This window comes from Lynx canadensis, chromosome A2 (genome assembly GCF_007474595.2).
Source record: "Lynx canadensis isolate LIC74 chromosome A2, mLynCan4.pri.v2, whole genome shotgun sequence".
NCBI classification, from domain to species: Eukaryota; Metazoa; Chordata; class Mammalia; order Carnivora; family Felidae; genus Lynx; species Lynx canadensis.
In genome coordinates this window covers 66,683,638-66,708,271 of record NC_044304.2, presented here as the reverse complement: position 1 = coordinate 66,708,271, position 24,634 = coordinate 66,683,638, and the positions used below count along the sequence as shown (strand labels likewise).

Below are 24,634 nucleotides of genomic sequence, written 5' to 3'. Positions count from 1 at the left end.
CCCACGTGGGGCTCTGTGCTGACAGCTCTGAACCCGGAGCCTGCTTCCAATTCTGCGTCTCCCTCTCTCTTCCCCTCCCCTCCTGGTGTTATGTCTCTTTCTCTCAAAAATAAATCAACATTTAAAATAAAATGTCTCTCTGTCTTTCTGTTTCTGTGAGTAGTGGTGCTCATCAGAATTTCCTAGTGGCGCAAGGACAAAGGCAAGTCCGGACACTCGCTCAGATGTTAGAATGGAAGGTGCACTGTTGGGTCGTCCTTAGAACGTGCTTCTGCAGGCTTTCTCCTGTATGTGGATCACCAGTGTGGGTCAAGTGGACTCCTGTGAGGGAGTGGTGTTTGGTGGCCAGGACCTCTTGGGCATTTTTTCCTAAGTGGAATACACAGCAGATCAGGGGGTAGGGGAGATAACACAGGGAAGCTACTCTTTCCAGCTCAGAAGGAGTTGATGAAGCCCATGTATGCATTCAAGAAGCCCATGGGATCCTCCAGCTGTGGAGAGAGGTTGATGTAGTCATCCAGAATCAGCACTGATAGGGATTCACATGATCCAATGGCCCATTGAGAAAAGTAAATGGCAACTGTTACAGAAGCAAGAGCTCCCACCCAGCATCTTCTAAACTTCCTTCTCTGGCTGAAATCCTATAAGAGACTGTCGATAACTGAATTGCCATCATCGTTCTATATCCCTGCCTACATGTCCCACGGCTCACTCTCAGAGTGTCAGGCGCATGGCCCGAAGACGGGGGGTGAGACCTCAAGAGAAGGTTCATCAATCACGTGAGGATAGACAACAGCATGTTTCCATCTTTGAGAAACTTTTGGAGAAGGTGAGGACGGTGAGTCTTGGGAAGTACACATCCCTTCAAGAGACAGAGACTGTTTATGGCAAGCTTCCCAGATCAATTCTGCTTGAACCTATAGAGCAGCCCCCGAGCAACGATATCTCCGTAATCATGAGACAAAAGGTTGATCTTGTGGTTTGGGAACTCCAGATGCCACAGAGGTGCCTCCACAATGCCAGCCTGTTCAAATATGGAATACTGATGTGGCCTCAGTTTGTCACCGAAGCCAAAGCCCAAGACATCAAGGGCAATCACTGGATGAAACCTCAGGGTCAGGCCATCCCAAACCTTGTGCCAACCATAGCTGGATGTTGGAAAGCCATGTGAAAGCACAACTATCGCGGACTTCCAACCACACCCACAGAGCCTTGGTGGAAGATGCCTAGTCCCTTGTAGGTAAAAAATTTGCATGACAACTGCCATGAGTGAAGAGAGGGAGAACACTGCGGGTAGGGAGGTGTGGGATATGCAGATAGGCCACAAGCAGGGGCACAGCCAGTAACCCCACCTGAACCGCTTATCCTGGTCCAGGTAAGATCTGGACTACAAGACTCGATGTTTGGAAGAGAGCTCACATTCCATATTTAATTAGAACCCTATGACTGGAATGAGACCTGGGAGGAAATAGCAAGACAGAGAAGTGAGATACTTTAGATGTGTATAGCTTAGACGGGAAATGTACTAGGGTCCTAGAGTTAGAAATTCCTGGTAACAAAGAATCCCCTAGTGTTTATTAGGGATCAAAAAGGGACCGTGTCTCTGTTATGCCATCTAGATCACAAGCAGATACAAGGAGCACCATTCTAAAGCAAGGCCTCAGAATCTTAGATGGTTTCAGAAGTATGATGTGATGCCAAGCTGGGAGGAGGGAGACACTTGCCTTTGGTACAAATGCATATGTCTTGGGGAAACAGCACTGGGTTGGGTATCAACAGGTATAAATTCTGGTTCCAGATGCCTTGTGTGTAAATCAACCCTGCTCAATTTCCCTTTCTGTAAAGGGAACTGTAATCTACCTCTCAGGGCCAACATGTTAGTTAAAATGTCTAATCAAAAAGAATGGGCAAGCGCACCCAGGGCTATCAATTGGTACTGTGCTCAGAGCGGGTGTGGCAAATGAATTTCAACGTGTGTGAACACCAATATTCTGAATGGGGTCGTCTCTGGGAGCAACGTATTAAGACGCTATCGTATGTTTTGAAATCTATTCCCCGTGTTGTAGAAAGAACATCTAAGTGTGGAATTGACCGGCAAAGGTCAAGGATACCAGTTTCATATGCAAAAGCCCAGCACGATTCTTTCCAAACACTTTCTGTTCGTTCTGCTTTTCCAATTGGTTGTAATAGCTGGAGCCTCTAGGTGGCCCTTTTTTTTTTTTTTTTTTTTTAATGACGTGAGGAAACCTGATTATCTTCTAGCCAGACTTATTTTTCACAGTTTCTTTTGAACTCATCTACTTGAGATCTAACAAAGGAAAAACTAGCATTGTTGCTAAGGGCAACCTAAGAAATGAATTCTATCATGTGTGAAATAGGCGCTCCCCTTGGAAAGTCTGTCAATAATGATTTCTGGTGCAGACATCTCCGACAGGTAGATAGTGACCCATCAATAGCTTCATCACCCTGTCTTCTCAACGTCAGGACATCTACTTCTGGGCCTCTTCAGCCCACCAAATAGGTAACAATGGGCAAGAATTCCCCACATCTCTGCAGTCCCAACCCCTTATTGATAGCTAGGTAATAATTAACAAAGCTTAGTTTCCATCAGGCATCTGTCAAGCACTTTAAAAATATTAACTCATTTAATCCACATGACAAGGGCATAAAATAGGGACTCTTGTTATCTCTATGTTACAGAAGACGAAAGAAACAAGTCCGGATGCAATTTGCCTAAATCCATACCAGTGAGAGCTGGAGTCTGAATCCAGGTGATCTGGATGTAATGTGCTCAACCACTCTGCTAGGCTCATGCCCAATACTTGAGGTGAGGATTTGTGTGGAATGAGTAATAAATTCAGCCAGTGATATACACATACTTTACTATTTTTTTAATGTTTATTTATTTTTGAGAAAGGGAGACAGAGCGCAAGAGGAGGAGGGGCAGAAATCCAAATCAGGAGACACAGAATCCAAATCGGACTCCAGGCTCTGAGTTACCAGCACAGAGCCCGACGAGGGGCTTGAACCCATGAACCGTGAGGTCACAACCTGGGCCGAAGTTGGACACTCAACCGACTGAGCCACCCGGCGCCCCTCATCCAATTATACTTTAAGGTTATTTATGAAATTCTCTGATGACGTATGTTTCCATTTTCCATCTTTGCTTAAATTTAACTCTTTGGTTCAATCTTATTCTTTCTGATAGGACTACATGGTGCCAAATCCAGTTGGGATTGAGTTTATAACGGAAAGTCAAGGGATAGCATGGGGCCTCAAAGCTCCTACCTGGACACAATGCTTCTCTATTTCTAGAACAGCTTTTAGGTTACTAAATAACACACCCTAGAGCTAGATCTACGAACTGGTGAAGGTCATTAAAGTCTCTCTTTGTGGCTAAAAGCAAATGTTAGAAGATTTGCCCTGGTCTTCCAGCATGGAAGAAACCCACAACCACAGTCCTTTAGTTGCCATTGAGTTGATGTGCTATGATGCCGCTGAAGACGTCCATGTGTTTCTTTCCTAAGATCTCCCACGGCTGTCTCCCCTGGCTTCCCTGAGACTGGGGCGCATCTGCTGGTATTAGCAGCACTGGGTAAGCTTGCCATTTATTTACTTCGAGCCAACTGTGATCAAAAGCCCCTAACAGAAGCTAAAAAGATAGCTTAGTGGAATCAACATCTGGTAGATAATACTTAAATTCCCTGCAATCCTGCGTTTACATCCTAGTAGGGTAAAATCAATCTTCCCTTTACTGGGAAAAATGCAATCAACTATAACTTTCTCAGTGTGCATTTGTTGGTTTTAAACTTTTAAAACTAAATCATATTTGTTTTACACAGAGACAACTGATAGTGTTTGAACTGATTTGTCGCATCTCCGGACAAACTGGGTATATGATGAAAATCTGTCGATATCGTTTAATGACTGCCGGATCAAACACGAGTTTTAAGTTGAGAAACAGTATCTTAATAAAGTCTTCAAGTATGTTTATTTTTATTATGAAATGGTTGAAGTATCACAGTAGAAAACTCAAAAGTAAAACAGGATTTATTCCTTAACTTAGATATAAAGACAGTTGGGTCTGAATTTGAAAGAGATAGTAGTAAAAATAATAAAATTAAATTATATTTTACATGCCCTACTTTTTTCTGTAATTAGGTGACTTGGAAGGATTTATGTGTTTTCAATTATGTGGACCCTTCCTATTCTGAAATGAATCTGGGCAAATGAAAATTATTACTATAGAGAGTCACTATTTCTGATGAAATTATTTCAATTCCATTGTTTTGGGGTAGAAAATACTTGAGACTATAGACTTGCCTTCATTATATGCTATCGATTTAACTTTATCTGGACTGGATAAAGGTATGAATAACTAGAAAAATAGCACATTAGAAAGAAACTAGAGCCTTAATTAAATAAATGTATCATTTAAATTTTCTATAACAGTAAACTTGTACTCAGAATTTTATTCAGTCATGTATAATTATAGGAATATATACTTGGGATTTCAAATTCCAAAGACAGGCCAAACCAAACGTCCTTAAAATGCAACCAGTGAAACTGTTATAGCATAAAAAGTAACTGGTAGATAAAAATTATGTACAGAAACCCTTATTCTTATTTTATAAACTTCGGTTATAAAATAAATTTGGTTGAACTCAAACACCAATCCGGTATATATATATTTTTTCCAGTTCACAAGACTCTCTTACAGGTTCTATTAGAAAGGAAAAAGAGGGGCGCCTGGGTGGCTCAGTCAGTTGAGCGTCCGACTTCAGCTCAGGTCACAATCTGGCGCTCCGTGAGTTCAAGCCTCGCGTCGGGCTCTGGGCTGATGGCTCGGAGCCTGGAGCCTGCTTCTGATTCTGTGTCTCCCTCTCTCTCTGCCCCTCCCCCGTTCATGCTCTGTCTCTCTGTCTCAAAAATAAATAAACGTTAAAAAAATTAAAAAAAAAATAAAATTAAAAAAAAAGAAAGGAAAAAGAAACATACCTTTTTTTTTTCTTTTCTCACAGACCTTCTTTTAGACTGTAAGTGGAAAGATATTACCTGTATCCTTATCATGCACAGAACAACTTATTAGGAAAATAGATAGGAAGCTCACACGAAATGAACACATAATTTTAGAAAAGGGTTTTGCATTTGGTCAGCCGTTCTTTTTGGAGAAGTAAGACCTTAGTGCAGCTTCTAAATGGTAACTAAGTGACCAAACCAGTGCTTCTCTATGAAAATTCCTACAATATTTCAGTAGTTTTGGATTTTGCATAGAAAACAAATGGATAACTTGGGAATAACTGGACTTATGGAATTCATAGAACCATATACAGTTCACATAATTGTATTAAACACAAAACACAGCAGAAATCCATCATGGGAGACAACCACCAAATGCAACATCATGCAGCATGTATTAAGACTCTGGTATTAACTTCTAATACAGCCACATCTCAGTGAAACATGGCCCTATAACAAAACAAGCAACAACCAACAACAATGAGACCAACAAATGCCTTTATTTTTCCTTCTTATGTTTGGTCAAGTATATTATCCAAAACCTACTCCCCGTACCTCAATGGAAAGGCTCTGGTTTTTCCTGTGAGACCCTTATTGCTAACTAGAAGTTTCTTCTCATTTGGATTACAATTGTTCACTCCATCTTGGATTCAATAGAATCTTTTTCAGCTGTAGTTCTGTGCGAGCCTTTTTAAAAAATGTTTATTGATTTTGAGAGAGAGTGAGAGAGACAGAGCAGGAGTGGCAGAGGGGAAGAGAGACAGAGGGAGAGAGAGAGAGAACCCCCAACAGGCTCTCTACTGTCAGCACAGGGCCCGATGGAGGGCTCAATTTCAGGAACAATGAGATCATGACCTGAGCCAAAATGAAGAGACGATGCTCAACTGACTGAGCCACCCAGGCGCCCCTGTATGACGCTTTTTTGGAATATGTTCCAGAAGCCCTTGGTCCCTACTGCTCAGAAACAGCCTAACTAGGTATATCGAGTTTCATGAAACAACCTGATCCGAGATCTACATCTATGTATCTTTTCCCAATTGTATGACAAGAAGCAAACTATATAAAACTGTTGAATTCCATGATACTTCTGGGATGAGCCCCGCCCCCTTCCACAGCCACCCCCTATATGCCGGCCTTTAGTCTCTGGGGCTGCAAGAATCTGATGAGAAATGTGAACAATGATCTGGTTGCACAACTCCCTCCCTATTACTCACAATACTGTCTTTGTTGAGTTATCCGTTGGTTGTAGCCCTTCTCTCTCAGTGCTTTGTGCATCTCCCCCAAAGCAAAACGATTGGTGGAAGACTATGATTTTGTTTTTCAGGAGAGTGGAAAGCTGCTAGTTTCTAGCACTTACCGAAGGCCTCAGACTTCCACTTGATGGGACAGGTATGGCATTATTTCCTCTCTAATTCAGAAAGATCAAGGCAAACTTTCAATACTCACAGTTGTAAAGGAAGCGAACAGGTATGGAAAACACGGATCTGCCCCTGGACTCTTTATTACCAAGAGGTAAACAGCGAGGAAACCCAAGTTGGCAGTTACAATGGCTTGAGAGGGTCACAACCTGCCCACACGAAGTCAGGCAGGAAGGAGGATTCTCCTAACACTGTTGAAAAGGAAAATGATGTGCTCAGGCTTGGAATCAGTTGGTCAAGTCAGGCAAAAGTGTGGGTGGGACGGTGGCATGTTAGGGAATTAATTCAATGACCGTAATGGAGCTTTCATTGTTTTGCACTTGAGAATGATGTAGTAATATGTAAAATCTTAAATTAGTCAAAACATTCCAAGCCATTCCAGATACTTCCATGTTGGGTTTAGAAGGAGCAGGGGGTCACCGGGTTCTCTAATGGAAAGATGATGTATGTCTCTGTCCATGCTAAATACTAATGACCTTTCACTGAGCTGTTATTATGTGCTATGCACTGTGTACAGTAACTTATTTATTTTTATCTATTTTCACATAATCTGCCTGACAATCCAGTAGGGTAGGTCTAGGCTCCATGTTACAGATGAGAAATGTAAGACTGGAAAAACATACCTTTCTCTGTTAGCAAAGAGTAAAGTCGGATTAAAGATTCCGTGATTCAAGCCCTGTGCTCTCTTTAATGTAATGTAATGGTTGAGCTGAAAATTTCACTCCTGGACCTAAGAATCCTGTCATTACATCAGGTGTGGCAAGAGCCACAGAGAGAATTACCTTCAAATTATAACTATGGATGTAAATGTAACCATTCATTTATTCAGGACAATTTGTTCCAGATAATGCTGCAGCAGTGAACAAGAGACAAGGTCCCTGACCCTAAGGAATAAACTTACAGCAAGCTGCTAAGGAGAAACAGAAAATAAACACATTTTCATGATATGTCAGACAAATAGAGCTGGGTAAGAAATTAATTGGGAATGCCTTTTTATAAAGGATGATTCGGGATAGACCCTTTGCTAAGTAAGAAGACAATTGTGACGAAGCAGGAAAGAACCATTCGGATATTGTTAGAGACCGTGTTCCAGGGAGAGAAAATAGCAAATTTCAATGGCTTTATGAAAGCAAAATGTATTTGAGAAACAGCATGCGTATCTGTGTAGCAGGAGCAGAACGGAGACGAGGCAGATTCGTACAGTTGGCCTTGAACAACACAGGGGTTAGGGGCACAGACGCCCTGCACAGTGAAAAATGCCCATATAACTTTTGACTCCTCCAAGTGTAAATCCTAATCGCCTACACCGTTGACCAGAAGCTTTACTGATAACACAGTCGATGAACAAGCATTTCGTATGTAATATATATTACTATTGCACACTTACAACGAAGTTAGCTAGAGAAGAGAATGACGCGATTAAGAAAATCGTGAGGAAGAGAAAAGTGTTTACAGTTTTGTACCTTTTCAAGGACACACATAACTGGAACCTGTGTTTTTCCAGGACCAACCTTAGAAGTAAATGCAGAAAGAGGGATTAATGACCCACGAAGAGTCATCTGAAGGCTTCAAGGAGAGCAGCAGCATTCTCCCTGCAGTAAAGAGAAGGGTTTTTCTTTTATGTTTATTTATTTATTTTAATAAGAGACAGAGAGAAAGCATGGGTGCATGCATGCATGCAAGTGGGGGAGGGGCGGGGAGAAAGAGAGAAAGAGAGAGAGAGAGAGAATCCCAAGCCTACTGCATGCTTTCAGGGCAGAGCCCAACACGGGGCTCAATCCCAGCAACCGTAAAATTATGACCTGAACCAAAATCAAGAGGCAGATGCTCAACCGACTGAGCCCCCCAGGAGTCCCTAAAGAAGTGTTTAAAGGGGCCAGCTGTTAGTCAGTTTGGACTGATTTAACAAAACACTATCGACCATGTGGCTTAAGTAGCAAAACTAGTTCTAAAGGCTGGGAAGTCCTGGACCAGGGAGCCAGGGAGCCAGAATGGTCAGGTTCCGGTGAAAGTCTTTTTTCTGGTTTGTGGACAGACTTTTACTTGCTGTGTCCTCTCTCTCTCTCTCTCTCTCTCTCTCTCACACACACACACACACACACACACACACACACAGAGTTTGGGCACTTCACCTTGTAAGGACACTAATCTCATCATTACTTCTCGAAGGTCCCACCTCAGAATACTATCACACTGAGAATTAGAGCCTCCACAGATGGATTTGGGGGTCGGGCTCAAATATTCAGTCCATTGCACTTGGAAATTGAAAAGGAGGCGTTACAATATGGATGATAGTGTGAGTAACAGATGAACACAGCTTGAGCAGGAAATTCTGGAACAGCAATTATCGAGGATTGGAATATCCTAGAGAATCTTTTTTTTTTTTTTAAGAGAACATTTTTTTCTAAATGTTTATTTTTGAGAGAGAGGGAGAGAGAGAGAGAGAGAGAGAGACTATGAGCAAGGAAGGGGCAGAGAGAGAGGGAGACACAGAATCTGAAGCAGGCTCCAGTCTCTGAGCTGTCATCACAGAGCCCGACATGGGGCTCGAACTCACGGACCATGAGATCATGACCTGAGCCGAAGTCGGACGCTTAACTGACTGAGCCCCCCAGGAGCCCCAGAATATCCTAGAGAACCTTGATTGTTTTCAGAACAGGGATAAACAGACTGTACACAAAATTTCAGCCTTTGTCCACATTCTTGGAATTAGAAAATTTGTCTTCCAACTTCTTCAAATTCAGTCCATGGTAATTTTTAGGAGGAAGCTCAAACTAGGATGAAATTCACCCTTTTCAAAATAGAGTCCCAAGAACATATCAAAATCTACCCCCAAACATACACACGCTCATATACACAAGCATACATCCACACACAAGTACACACACACCTTCCAGTCCAGGAAGCAGTGAGTAATATTGGTTGCACGTGAGAACGTGGCCAGTGAACTCTGTTAGCCCAAGGACGCGGGCTCCTAGGCCCATACTTAATCTTCATTCACTTGACAAACTAAGACCTTAACACAACTACCAAATGGTTATCTCTTTATCAAGGAGAAGTGAGGGATTTGAGGCAGGTGGGTCTCAAGAGATACCTAAGTGAGGCGTGTCTCACAACCTCATCACCTCATTTTCTGTGAATTTGGGGGGGGGGATGGGCTGGGCATTAGGTATCTGTTTGGTGGAAATGTTCTTAATGGAAGTTGAGAATCTCAACGAATGAAATGACCGACTGCCCTTCAGGTCCATGGTGGTAAATGTGTAGCAGAAATATCTGCATGATTAAGAATGTTTTCCTTTCGGGGCATGTGGGTGGTTCAGTCAGTTAAGCACCTGACTGTGGTTCAGGTCATGATCTCAGCAAGTTCGAGACCCGCGTGGGGCTCTGTGCTGATGGCTCAGAGCCTGGAGCCTGCTGAGGATTCTGTGTCTCCCTCTCTCCCTGCCTCTGACCCATTCGCATTCTGTCTCTGTCTCTCTCCAAAATAAATAAACATTAAAAAATTAAAAAAAAAAAAAGAAAGAAAAGAATGTTTTTCTTTCTTCAGCTTCATGCAGTTGCCAGTGATTTGTCTCTAGTAGTTGCACTGACTTACATGGCTTCCCAGTTGTCCAGCTGACAGAATTTGTCACATTGTACCGTGACTTCTGCTTTACTTGTCAATCTCCCTAATTAAACTGTGAGCTGTTTTAAGGCAAAGAAAATATATGTATCTTTTTTACCTCTGGTCCTTTGGGCATGACAGTGCTCCATAAATAACTCCAAAAATAGATACACTTTTAATGACAAACGTTCAATCTCAAACACCTAGAGAGTGTGGATATATTTCTCTTTATAACAATTATCTGTCCTTGACCTGGTAATGAGGGATAAGCTTATTTCTGTAACAGACACTAAGTTCTCTGCCTGAAGTACTTGAAGTTATTTGTTCTTATATATTAATGGTAAATATGTAGGATGATTATTTTATCCTACGTAGCTATATTTCTAAGTATTTCTAAATTTATTTTAAACAATCAACTATAGTTCAAGTTGGTAAGACTCTGATCTTCGAACTATCCTTCGTTAAATTATTATGTCTACCACTGGATCATATAATATAACTAACATTTTTGTTGCATAATATACTATATTTTGGCAAATTGCAATCCCTTGAAAGCATCCTTGTATTAAGTTTTATGAACAATTGCAATCAAGCAAATCTTTTCAAGCAGAGACAGAGACACCTGAGATTCTCCATTAACTCTCTTTAGAAGCAAAACTGACATTTGTTGGTTTAACTCTTATCATGACACCTGTTGTAGACTATTCTCAGAAAAAAAAAGATTGCTTTGAAATGCATTTAAATAGTCCTGAATTCCTGTAAAACAGTAAGATGTAATAATTAAAATGCCTGTTCTCAAATTTTCAGAAATGTAAAATACACATGGCATATTGTATGATTATTGTCTGATTTTTCATTAGATTATTTATATGAAAATCAATGTCTTCATTTTCCCAGTAAATTCAAACTATAAGCATACATAAATACCTAAATTCAAATGCAAGGATGAGATTTTTCCCTAAGTTTTAGGGAATGGAACTTACGTGTATAGTCTTTGGTCTAGAATGTCCAGTGTTGCCGTATATATCCAAGAACAGCCCTAAACTTAAAAGACTTAAAATTTAAAAAGAAGAGTTTTTACTCATATGTGGGATTTAAGAAACACAACAGAGGAACATAGGGGAAGGGAAGGAAAAGTACAATGAAAACACGGAGGGAGGCAAACCACAAGAGACTCTTAAATGCAGAGAATAAACTGAGGGCTCCTGGAAGGGAGATGGGCTAAATGGGTGATGGGCATTAAGGGGGGCACTTTTTGGGATGAGCACGGGGCGTTGCATGTCAGAGATGAATCAGTGGGTTCTACACCTGAAACCAAGACTACACTGTATGTTAACTAATTTGAATTTAAATTTAAATAAGTAAATAAACAAACAAATGGAAGAAGGAGGAGGACGAGGAGGAGGAGGAGGAAGGGGAGGAGGAGGAGAAGAAGAACCAGAACAACTTAAAAATAATCCAGAATTCTATACATTGCGGAACCTACTTCAGAATTAAACAAAGGAAAGATAATTTGGTCCCACTGGACCCAACCTTCAGGAAATTTATAAAGGACCTTCTTCAGGCTGAAGGGAAATGATGCCACTTAGAAATTTTTATCTAAGCATGTTAGCGCTAAGCTCTTATGAAAAGTTTTCTACTATTTGAAAGCCCAAAGAAAGTTACTTGGTCATTTTAGTCAGGGAGATTTATTTACATAATCACGTGAGTTGTCTTGTCCAGGGAAATTCACCTATGTTTGGCTTTGTTATTTACTCTTTTATTAGACCCCAGACACCAGGTATGTTGTGCTTTTGTCCAGTTGAAAAGAACTCAAGTAGCGTTGCCTCATTGCCCTGTAGAGATACTTAACTAGCTTTTGTATATAAGCTAGTAATCTTATTCTAACATTATTTTCCTTCCCAACTCTAGTGAGACACAAATGAACAGAGAGCATTGTGTAACGTTAAGGTGCACAACATGATAATTTTATATATGTACATATTATGAAATGATTGTCACAGTAAGGCTAGTTAACACACCCATCACCTCCCCCAGTTACCATTTTGTGCATGTGTGTGTGAGACAGAGAAAGAACATTCAAGATTTACTTTCATAGCGAATTTCAAGTATACAATACAGTATTGTTGGCTTTATTCACCACACTGTATGTGAGACCTCAAGAACTTCATCATATAACTGTGAATTTGTATCCTTTGACCAACATCTCCCCATTTCCACCACCCCTCAGTCCCTGGCAAAAACCAGTCTACTCTGTTGCTTTGACTTTGATCTTTTTTTAGATTCCACATACAAGTGAGATCATACAGTATTTCTCTGTCTGATTTATTTCACTTAGAATAATGCCCGCAAGTTTCATCTATGCTGTCACAAATGGCAGGATTTCCTTCTTTTGTAGGGATGAATAATATTCCATTGTACTTACATACCGTATTTGCTCTATCCATTCATCTGCTCACAGACACTTAACTCATCACCGTGTCTTGAAAAACATGAATAATGCTGCAAAGTGGGGATGTAGATGCCTTTTTGAGATACCGATTTCATTTTTTTCTGGTAGATACCTACATGTAGAACTGCTGTATCATACGACAGTTCTATTTTCATTTTTTTTTTTTTTTTTTTTTTTGGTGGGGGAAGAGAGAGAGAAAGGGTGTGGGCCCATATGAGCAGGGGAAAGGCAGAGAGAGAGGGAGACAGAGAATCTTAAGCAGGCCCCGTCAGCACAGATCTGTAGCAGGAGTTGATCCCACGACCCTGGGATCAAGACCTGAGTTGAAATCAAGAGTTGGACGTTGAACTGACTGAGCCACCCAGGCGCTCCTATTTTCTTTTTTTTTACTGGACCTCCGCTATGTTTTCCATAGTGACTACATCCCCACCAATGGTGCACATGAATTTCCTTCTCTCCACGTCTTCACGAATACTCTTTATCTCTTGTCTTTTTGATAATAGCTATGCTGACAAGTTGAGATGATATCTCATCTCATTCTGGTTTTGTTTTGTGTTTTCTGGATGAATACTGATGTTCAGCATCTTCTCATGTACTTGGTGGTGATCTGTACATTTTCTTTGGAAAAATACCTATTTGGGTCCTTTGTCCATTTTTTAAGATGGATTATTTATTTCCCCAGTGAGTCACATCAGTCACTTATGTTTTGGATACGAACCCCTTATCAGATATATGGTTTAAAAATATTTTTTCCCATTCTATAGTTTGCTTTTTCAACTTTGTTGTTTCAAATTTATTGGCCAAATAAATTTTGTCTATTCAGAAGCTTTTTAGTTTGATGTAGTCCTATTTCTTTTTTTAACCTTTTTTAAAAATGTTTTTAATGTTTATTTTTGAGAGAGAGAGAGAGAGAAAGAGAGAGAAAATGTGAGTGGGAGAGGCAGAAAGAGAGGGAGGTGGAGAATCCCAAGCAGGCTCCAGGCTCTGAGCTGTCAGCGCAGAACCTGATGCAGGGCTCGAACCCACAGGCCAGGAGATCATGACCTGAGCCAAAGTTGAATGCTTAACTGACTGAGCCACGCAGGTGCCCTGAAGTCCAAATTCTTTTTCAAGTAGAATTTTCCCTGTGTTTTCTTTTAGGAGCTTTACAGTTTAAGTTTTTACATTTAAGTCTTTATTTTTTGAGGTAATTTTTGGAAGTGGCATAAGATATGGGTTCAATTTCATTATTTTCCATGTAATACCTAGTTTCCCAAGCACCATTTATCAAAGAGACTATCCATTCCCAGTGAGTATTCTTGGCTCTCTTGCCAAATATTGACTGTATAGGTACGGTCATATTTATGGACTCTTACTTCTGTTCCATTGGTCCATATGAATGTTTTTACGCTAGTATCTTACTACTTTGAATTCTATAGCTTGTATTATAGTCATAAATCATGAAATATGATCCCTTAAGTTTTGTTCTTTTTCAAGATTGCTTTGGTTATTTGGGGACTTTTGTGGTTCCATGCAAATTTTAAAGAATTATTTTTTTCTATTTCTGTGGAAAATGGCACTGGAATTTCGATAGTGATTGCATTCACTCTGTAGATTGCTCTGGTTAGAATGGACATTTTAACAATATGAATTCTTCTGATAGGTGAACACGGGACAACTTTCAATTTACTTTTGCCTTTTTCAATTTCTTTCATTAATGTCTTACAGTTTTCAGTGTATAGTCTTTCACCTCCTTTCTTAAATTTTCATAAACATTTTAGTGTTTTTGATGCTTTTGTAAATGGGATTATTTTCTTTATTTCTTAGTTTGCTGTTCGTTTATAGAAACAACTAATTTTTTATGTTAATTTTGTATATTGAAACTTTACTGAATTTATTCTAACAGTTTTTATATCATCTATAAAGAGATAAAATTACGCTTTTTTCCTTTCTGATTTGGATGCCTTTTATTTATTTTCCTTGTCTAATTGCTCTGGCTAGACTTCCAGTGCTATGTCCAATGGGAAAGGAGAATGAATATCCCAATTATGTTTCTGATCTTAGAGGAAAAACTTTTAACCTTTAACTAGTGAGTATGTTAGATGTGGGCTTGCCATATGTGGCCTTTTTTATGTTGGGGTACATTCCTTACATACCTAATTTGTTGAGAGCCATTAATCAGGAAAAGTGCTGAATTTTGCCTAACGCTTATTTCTGTGTATATTATCATATAATTTTATCCTTTGTTAATGTGATGTATCACATGTATTCATTTGTATTGAACCATCCTTGCATCTGAGAGATAAATTCCACTTGATCATGGCATATAATTCTTTTTTTTTTTTAACGTCTACTTATTTTTGAGAGACAGAACACGAGCAGGGGAGGGACAGAGAGAGAGAGGGAGACCCAGAATCGGAAGCAGACTCCAGGTTCACAGCCATCAGCACAGAGCCCGATGCGGGGCTCGAACGCACGAACCATGAGATCATGACCGGAACCGAAGTCAGATGCTTAACCCACCAAGCCACCCAGGCGCCCCATAATTCTTTTAATATACTGCCGAATTTACCTTGCTAATATTTTGTGGAGAATTTTGCATCCCTATTCATCAGAATACGAGACTGTGATTTATTTTTCTTGTTGTGTCCTTATCTTGCTTTTTTTGTCAGGGTAACATCGGCCTCATAAATTGAGTTGGAAGTCTCCCTTCGTCTTTAATTTTGGGGAAGATTTTGAGAAGGATTTGTGCTAATTTTTCTTTAAATGTTTGGTAAAATTCACCAGTGAAGCTGTTAGATCCTGGGCTTTCCTTCATGGGAAAGGTTTGGTAATTGATCCTATCCCCTTAGTCATTATTAATCTATTCAGGGTTCCCTTTTTTTTCACAATTTAGTCTTGGTAGGTTGTATGTTTATCCTTTTCTTCTAGGTTATCCAATTCGTTGGCATATCAATATTCATACTAGTCTCATGTTCCTTCATATTTCTGTGATATCAGTTGTAATGTTTCTTGTTTCCTTTCTGATTTTATGTGAGTCCTCTCTCTCTCTCTCTCTCTCTCTCTCTCTCTCTCGGTTAGTCAAGCTAAAGTTTTGTCAATTTTATCTTTTTAAAAATGAACTCAGTTTTATTGACATTTTCTTTTTTTTCTCTTTAAAGTTTATTTATTTATTTTGAGAGAGAGAGAGCACATGCATGATCAGGGGAGGTGGTGAGGGGAGCAGAGAGAAAAGGAAAGAGAGATAGAGACAGAGAGACAGAAAAAGAGAGATGCCCAAGTAGGCTCTGTGCTGTCAGAACTCAGGGATCAAACCCCCCAAACTGTGAGATCATGGCTTGAACTGAAATCAAGAGTCGGACACTCAATGGACTGAGCCACCCAGGTGCCCCTTGACATTATCTACTGTTTTCCTCTTCTCTATTTTACTTGTTTCTATTCTGATCTTCATAATTTCTTTTTTTCTGCTAACTTTGGAATTAGTTTATTCTTCTTTCTCTAGTTCACTTAAGTATATTGTTAGATTGTTTATTTTGAGATCTTTCTTCTTATAAATATAGGTATTTAAACCTATCAACTTCCCTCTGAACACTACTTTTGTTACGTCCCATAAGACTGGGAATATTGTGTTTCCACATTTGCTAGTCTCAAGATAATTTTTTATTTCTTCTTTGACCCTCTGGTTGTTCAGAAGTGTGTTAATTTCTACATATCTGTGAATTTTCCTCCTATTATTGATTTCTTGTTTCATATCCTGAGTGCTGTAAAAGATACCTGATATAGTCTCAATTTTCTTGACTTTTTAATGCTTATCTTGTAACCTAAAATATGATCTATCCTGAAGAACGTGATGTGTGCTTGAGAAGAATGTGTATTTTGCTGCCGTTGCATGTTCTGTTAGATAGGAATGTCTGTTAGGTCCATTTCATCTATAGTGTGCAAATCTGCTTTTTTCCTATTGATTTTCTGCCTGGATGATGTATCCAATGTTTGTAGTGGAGTCTCCTACTAAAGTTTCCTACTATTACTGTCTTGGTGTTCATTTCTCCTTTCAGTTCTGTTAGTTTTTGCTTTATATTTTAGATGTTTTCATGTTGGATGCATAAACATTTACACTTTTTATATCTTCTTGACCCATGGACTGTTTTATCTGTATATACCGATCTTCCTTGTCCCTTTTGACCATTTTTAATTTAAAGTCTATTTCTCTTCTGTAGGTATAGCTACTCCTACTCTCTTCCAGTTACCATTTGTTTGGAGTACTTTTTCTACACTTTTGTTTTCAGAGTATGCATGTTCTTAAAGCTAAAATGGGTCTAATGCAGGCAGCAGATCATTGGACCTTTTTTAATTTTCTCTTTCTTCTCCCTCTTCTCCTTCCTCCTCTCCCTCTTCCTCCTCCTCTTTCTTTTTCTTCTCCTCCCCCTGTTCTTCCCCCTCCTCCTCCTCTTTCACTTCCTGCTGCTCCTCCTCCTCCTTCTGCTGCTGCTTTCTTCTTCTTCTTCTTCTTCTTCTTCTTCTTCTTCTTCTTCTTCTCCTTCTTCTCTTTCTCCTTCTCCTTCTCTTTCTCCTTCTCCTCCCCCTCCTCCTCCTCCTTCTCCTTCTCCTTCTCCTCATTCTTCTCATTCTTCTTCTTGTTCTTCTTCTTCTTCTCCATTTAGCCACTCCTTCTTTTTTGTTTGGAGACTTTAATTCATTTACATTTAAGATAATTATTTATAGATAAAAACTTACTATTGCAACATTCTTAATTGCCTTTTTGACTGTTTCAAGTTCCTTTCTTTCTTTTTCCTCTCTTACTATCGTCCTTAGGATTTGATCACTTTTTGGGCAGTATGCTTTCATTCACTTATATTCACCTTATGTGCATCTACTATAGGCTTTTCTTTTGTTATGTCACATAAAATACCATTTTATGTTTGTTACATTAAATGCTTTATCACTATATCATCTTATTTAGGCTGAAAACAACTTAACTTTGATATCATAGCAGAACTATATTTTTATTTCTCCCCCTTTCACATGTTAGGTTATCAATAGTATAATTTACATCTTTTTATATTGGGTACCCAATTATAAAAATAATTATACTGAATTTTAATATGTTTGTTATTTAACTTTTTTCTTGTTGTTGTTCTTTTCTTTGTTTGTTTGTTCATCAACTTTTAAAATACAGTGGAAAATGATATATGTATACCACCATTATAAAATTAGGAAATCTGACTTCGACTACGTATTTATCATTACTGGTGAGTTTTACAAATTCATGTTTTACAATATTGATTAGTATCCTTTCATTTCAGTTCAAAAAACTCCCTTTATTATTTATCATAAACTAGGTCTCATGATGATGAACTCTTTCAGCTCTACTTACTAGTAGCGTTTCTATTTCTAGTATAGCAGTTTTTAAAAATTCTTTCTTAGAATTTCCATCTCTCTGCTTACATCATCACCCAACCTTGCATGTTGTTACATTTTTCATCGTTGTTTTAATTTAAATTTTTGGTAATTCCAACATCCCTTCCATAGCTGAGTCTTATTCTGATCTTTACTCTGTGGCTTCGAATTGTGTCTTTTGCCTTTTGGTAAGCCTTGTAATTTTTTGTGGAAAACTGTACATGGTACAGTAGGCGAAAGGAACACTACTGAATAGGTCTTTACTGAGGTGGTGGTGAGGCCTATGGAGAGGGAAAGAATTCTGTAGTCCAATGATGAGATCTCAATCTCTTAGGAAGCCTGTGCCCCTGGGTTGTGAACTTTAAAAGTACATCTCAGTTCTGCCTCCCACCTGAAGTGATGCAGGATGGCTTGAAGAGGCTAAGATGACTGGAGTTGGGTCTTTCCATTCCCCTAAGTAGTTAGATTCTGATAAAACCCCAATAGACTTTGGTAATAGGTGCTGGCAAAATAATTTATCTTGAGAGCAATCTTTTTTAAGAAGAACAGAATGTTCTGGCATACTTCCACATATTATTTTTCAACTCCCCTGCCTAAAGCCCAGGGGGATGTTTCTCAGCTTTCTCAGCTATTTACTGTCAAAACCTGGAGAGCTCTAGGAAATTCAACTCACAAAAGTGTGGGGGACCCCCCCCCAGAGTTTTTAACTCCCAGACTTGCCCACACCGATCCTCCAGGAATTTGTTAATCACAGTTCAGATATTCCTGCCCCAGCACTGGTCTCTACTGAAGTTTTGGTTCCTTGGTTGGGGTCCAGCTCTAATAAATTGTGATTCCCAGTATCAGCCTGTATGTCTCTCCAATTTTAGGGGCAGCTGTTTGTTCTGTGATCTCAACTGACCCCTGATAGCTCTCAGAAAAGCTGTTGAATTTTCAGTACATTGAGCTTTTTATTTTTTGTTAGGATGAAGTGAAGAATTCCAAGCTTTTTACATGCCGACTAGAATCTGAACATACTAAATATCTTTTTGTTCTAGAATTGAAACACAATTATAATATAGAATTTCATCAAAATGTACGTTTTCATCACTTTTTATAAAGAACGTTAATAGTAATAAGGCAGAAAGAGGTACCAATTTTAAAATAAGCAAAATTAATTTTGTTCTAGTAAGAAAACACTCATGGCAAATACTAACAGTAACGGTAACAAACCTGTACATCATTTTGTTAGTTTAACCGATGAGCAAAATAAGAGGGATTAGACTTCTAGAATAATGGAGTGAGGATGTTATTCATTCCTCGGCCCCACAGAAACAACGGCGATATTAAAAAACAAACAAACAAACAAACAAAAAAAACTATCATCTTTGAGCTCTAAAGTTTAACCAAAAGCACAGAGTAAACTAGAAAACATTCATTCCAGAAGAGCTGCTGCATCTTGGCAAGAACAGCAAGACGTGTGGTATTTTAATTGAGGTTTGCACCATTTCTACCTTCAGAATGGTGCTGTGATGGCCATGAAAACAGGGAGACCTGTGTCACATACCTTTATAAAGCCCCAGCCCAAAGCCCTGTATATTTTGGTAATACTACCAGCATCTTCTGAGGAGACTCTATTCCCGGGGCATTATCACTATTGGACATGATTCAGATCTCTGCCCCAAGGATGCAGCTCTTTCCCCAAGGTATTAGTAATCACAGTTGTCTAAGGCTGTGAATTTTTGTGGAACAGATAACAAGCCAGCAAAAACTTAGATAAACAACTTCAGAGATAAGAAATAGATGATTATGTATGATCTTGAAACGCTTGAACGCATTCTGCTGCTATGGAGTCAATTGTTCCCCCCCACCACCACCAAATTCATACGTTGAAACTATAATCCCCAGCATGACTATGTTTGAAGATAGAGCTCTTGGGAGGCGAGGAAGCCTGAATGAGGTGGAACCCTAAACCTACAGGGTTAGTGTCCTTATAGGGTAAGGAAGAGTCACCAGAGATCTCTCTATACACAAAGGGGAAAGACCATGCGAAGACAGAACAAGAGGGTGGCTGTCTATGACCTAGGAAGAGAATTCTCTTCAGAAACTGAGTTTACCTGCAACGTGATCATGAACTGCTAGCATCCAGAACTGTGAGAAAATAGGTGTCTGTGGTTTAAGCCACAAGTCTGTGGTCATTGACTGTGGCAGCCTGAGTTGACTGATACAGCCACACATATATGAGAAGCGGTAGGCATATGCCCAAAAAGGACCAGAGATAGAGCCTGATAACTCATCAATGGCTGGCCTTAATGTCCTGCATAACAGGAAATTATAGCTAAAAATGACTTACATTAGCTTTTTACCATCCTAAAGTTTGAAGTTGAGCCTTTAAGCACAAATCCCATGCCAATGTGTATGATACTTATCAGGTCAGGGCATTTAAGGGACTCTTCTGACCCATTATTGACTAATCATCAAACTATGCTGACTGAGAGGCAGCCCCTGAGAAGGCCAGGCTTTAAAAATAGCACTTTAAAAATAAAAATGATCGGAGAACTCCGTGACTTCATACAGCCTTGAGTACAGAACCTATAAAATCCATTCTGGAATTCTGTTAAGCAAAGGAACAGAACAAGAGGGGAAAAAAAAGTGTTAGGAACAAACCTCATGGGAGGGTGAGAACTCATTTCAGATTTGCTATAGTACCTAACATCCTTGCTTTTCAACAAAAAATTATGAGACATTCACAGCAAAACAAAACAAGAAACAAACCAAACCACAAAAAACTATGTATAATGTATAAAACTGTTGATGGGCTTAACAGTGTATGAAGATGTAATCTGTATGATACTAATAGCCCAGGAAAGGGATAAGTAAGAGAATGATATTAGAGCAGTTTCTATGTACTATGTAATCAAATTAGCATTAGTCTGAAATACATTGTTTTAGCTGAAGGTGCATATTGCAATATCCAGAGAAGCCACTAAGAAAATAAGACAACATACAAAAAAAAAAAAAAAAAAAAAAAAAAAAGAGAGGGGCGCCTGGGTGGCTCAGTCGTTGGGCGTCCGACTTCGGTTCAGGTCGTGATCTCACCGTCCCTGGGTCCGAGCCCCGTGTCAGCTCTGTGTTGACAGCTCAGAGCCCGGAGGCTGCTTGGGATTCTGGGTCTCCTTCTCTCTCTGCCCCTCCCCCACTCATGTTCTGTCTCTATCAAAAAATGAATAAACGGTAAATTTTTTTTTTTATATTTAAGTGTCCCACAAAGGAATACCTGTTCAACCGAAAATACAGTAATAATGGAAGAATAGAGAAACACACAAGACATAAAACACATAGAAAGCAAACTGCAAAACCCAGTCATATAATTAGACTAAATAAATGGATTAAGTACTCCAATTCAAAGGCAATCTAATGACGTGATTAAAAAACAGAATCCAACTACAGACTGTACACAAAAGACAAATGAGATTCAAATACAAATAATTCCAAAGTAAAAGGCTGGGAAAAAGATATGCCATACAAATTATAAGAGATTTGCAATGGCTATACTATATACAAAGTAGATTTTAAGGCAAAAATTATAGTACAGAAAGTATTACTAGAGGTAAAGAGAGATATTTTATACTAATAAAAGATTCCATTCAGCTGGAATAATTACATGTTTACTTAACCACAGAGCCCCAAAATACATGCTACTTAGAACTGAAGAGAGAAATAGTTCAACAAAAATAGTTGAAGATTTCACTATTCCACTTTCAATAATCGATAGAACATCTAGTCAAAAAAATCAGAAAAAAAATACAGACAACTCGAAAAACACTCTCAACTTGACTAGTATCTAGAAAACATGATAATCAATGACAACAGAAAACACATTATTTTCAATAGAACATAGAATATGCAAATATCAATATAATATTAATAAAACAAAGAATAGAAACCACATGATTATCTCTATAGACGTGGTAAAACATTGGACAAAAACCAAATGCACATTTATGATTTTCACAGGCGGTAACTCCTTTCGCAACATCCACAGTGAGCATTGTACTTAGTGATGAAAGACTGAAGATATTCTGCCTAAAACCAGGAATGAGGCAGCCACGTCTGGCCCTGCCACTTCTAGTAAACGTACCGAAAGGGCTTGCTAGTCCAATCAGGCAATAAAAAGAAATAAAAAGCACCTAGATTGGAAAGAGGGGGTAGGACTATCTTTTCTCACAGACGACATGATCTTGGATATAAAAGGTCTGAGGGCATCATGAAAACAATTAGAAGTAAAATACGTGTAGAACGAGTTTTTAGAATATTAGGACAATACTGAAAAACCAATCGAATTTCTATTTACAGCAATGACCAATATGAAATCAGGAATACGGTTTTTCACAACCACATCAGAAAGAATAAAACACTCATGAATAAATGTAACAAAAGAAGCGTAAGACTTGTACCCTGAGATATAAAAAAATAAAAAAAGAATTACAGCAGTAAAATAAAGGAGTTCAAAATAAATAGAGAGGCACACATTCTTGGATTGGAAAACCCAGAAGCGCAATGATGTCATTTCTCCCAATTTGGTCCATAGATTCAACAAGTAGGTTTCAAAAAGTGGAGATTAAATCCATAGGATCTTATAAATATTCTATAAATGTTCCAACAAAACTTTTTCTTTTTTTTTTTGCAGAAACTCACAAGCAAGATCCTAAAATTTACGTGGAAATGCAAAAGTCCAAAGAAATGAAAATATATCTATGTTTTGAATTTCAGTGGACTATTTTTAGAGCAGTTTTAGATTCAGATGAAAATGAAGCAAAAGTTCTAGCATTTCCAAACACCACCAGCCCCCACCCCCACCCCTTATCTCTTCTATTATAATAGCCCGCATTGAGGGGGTACATTTCTTCCTACAGAAAAACCAACATTGACACATGATATCATTATCATCCAAAGGCCATAGCCCACATTAGGGTTCACTCCCGGTGTACATTCTACAGTTTCGGCCTAGGTATTCTTCCCTAACCCTTAGTTACCTCTGTTATTTTTTACTGTCTCTATAGTATTGTTTTCTCCTCCAATGTCCTACAGTTGAACTCATACAGTATGCAGCCTTTCAGAATGGCTTCTTTCACTTCGTAATATGCATGTGTGTTCCTCCCTGTTGCATTTATGGCTGGGCCACTCATTTCCTTTGAGCAGTGAAAAATTATTCCATTGTCTGGGTGTGCTGTAATTTATTTATCCACTCACCTGCCGAAGCCCATCTTGGTTGACTCCTAGCTTTTGCAACTATGAATAGAGCTGCTACAAACATCTATGCGCAGGCTTTTGTGGGTCATAAATTTTCATCTCCTTTGAAGCTGAAATAGCAAGAAGCATTAATGCCAGATCATATGGTAAGAGTATATTGAGTTTTGCAGGAAACAGCCACCCTTTCTTTCCGTCCGTATCATTTTGTATTACTACCAGCCATGGATGAGACTTCCTATTCTCTACTTCCTTACCAGCACTTGGTGTTGACATTATTTTTAATTTTCACCATTGTGCTAGGTATGTAGTAATATCTCATCATCGCTTTATTCGCCATTCTCCAATGACATATAATGTTGAGTATGTTTTCAACTAGTTGCGGGTTTGCAAAGAACCAAGTCTGAAGAGTTTCACTTACCCGTTGCAAAACTTAGTAGATAGCCATACAAAATTTGCATGCAAATCTTCTTAGAAAAATTATTTACGATGCTCAAAAATCGGAAATATCCCAAATGTTTATCAACCAGCAAATGGTTATACCAAACATAGTATATCAATACAATGGAATGTTATAGAGCAATAAAGAACAGAACACTGACACATGCTACCACGTGAATAGCTCTCAAAAGTATTATGGTAATTCAAATTGTAAGACACAAGATAACACGTATTGTATGATTTCATTTATATGAAAATCCAGAAAAGGCAAATCTGCAGAGACAGGAAAGAAATTATTGTTTGCATGAGGCAGAGCATGAAAATTGGGATTACTTGAAAATGAGACTAGGTAGGGGCACCAAGGTGGCTCAGTTGGTTAAGCGTCCGACTTTGGCTCAGGTCATAATCTCAGTGTTCGTGAGTTCGAGCCCCCCCATAGGGTTCTGCACTGACAGCTCAGAGCCTGGAGCCTGCCTCAGATTCTGTGTCTCCCTGTCTCTGCCCCTCCCCTGCTTGCACTCTGTCTGTCTCTCTCAAAAATAAATAAACATTAAAAATTAAAAAAAAAAAAAAAGAAAATGAGACTAAGTGATCTCATTGTTTGAAAATCTGCTTAATTGTGCTTAATATTGCTTCATTGTGATGGCTTCACGGCACAGTAATTTTTCTAAAAGTCATAGAGTTGAAAACTTGAAAGGGATAAATTCAATGATATATAAAATATGATGCATTACAATATTTTTCACAGTAGCCAAGACACAGAAACAAATTAAATGTAAGTTGATGAAGAAATAGGTAAAGAAATATATATATATATGTATGAATATATATACATACATATATATGAATATATGAAGTGGTATAAATATATATATATTTTTGAATATTTTATATTCATAGATATATAAATATATTTATATATTTATAGATATTTAATATAGATATATATTTATATATCTATATCTATATCTATCTATGTCTATATATATCTATATCTATATATAGACATATCTATATCTATATCTATATCTATACAGATATATAGATATATAGATATATAGATATATAGATAGATATTTAATATAGGTATATATT

The 24,634-nt window shown here is 38.6% G+C and overlaps 1 pseudogene; it reads right to left on the bottom strand.

Moving 5' to 3' along the window:
- Positions 1–434: 434 nt before the first annotated feature.
- LOC115501409 lies at positions 435–23,438 on the bottom strand (annotated as a pseudogene).
- Between the last annotated feature and the right edge of the window lie 1,196 nt (positions 23,439–24,634).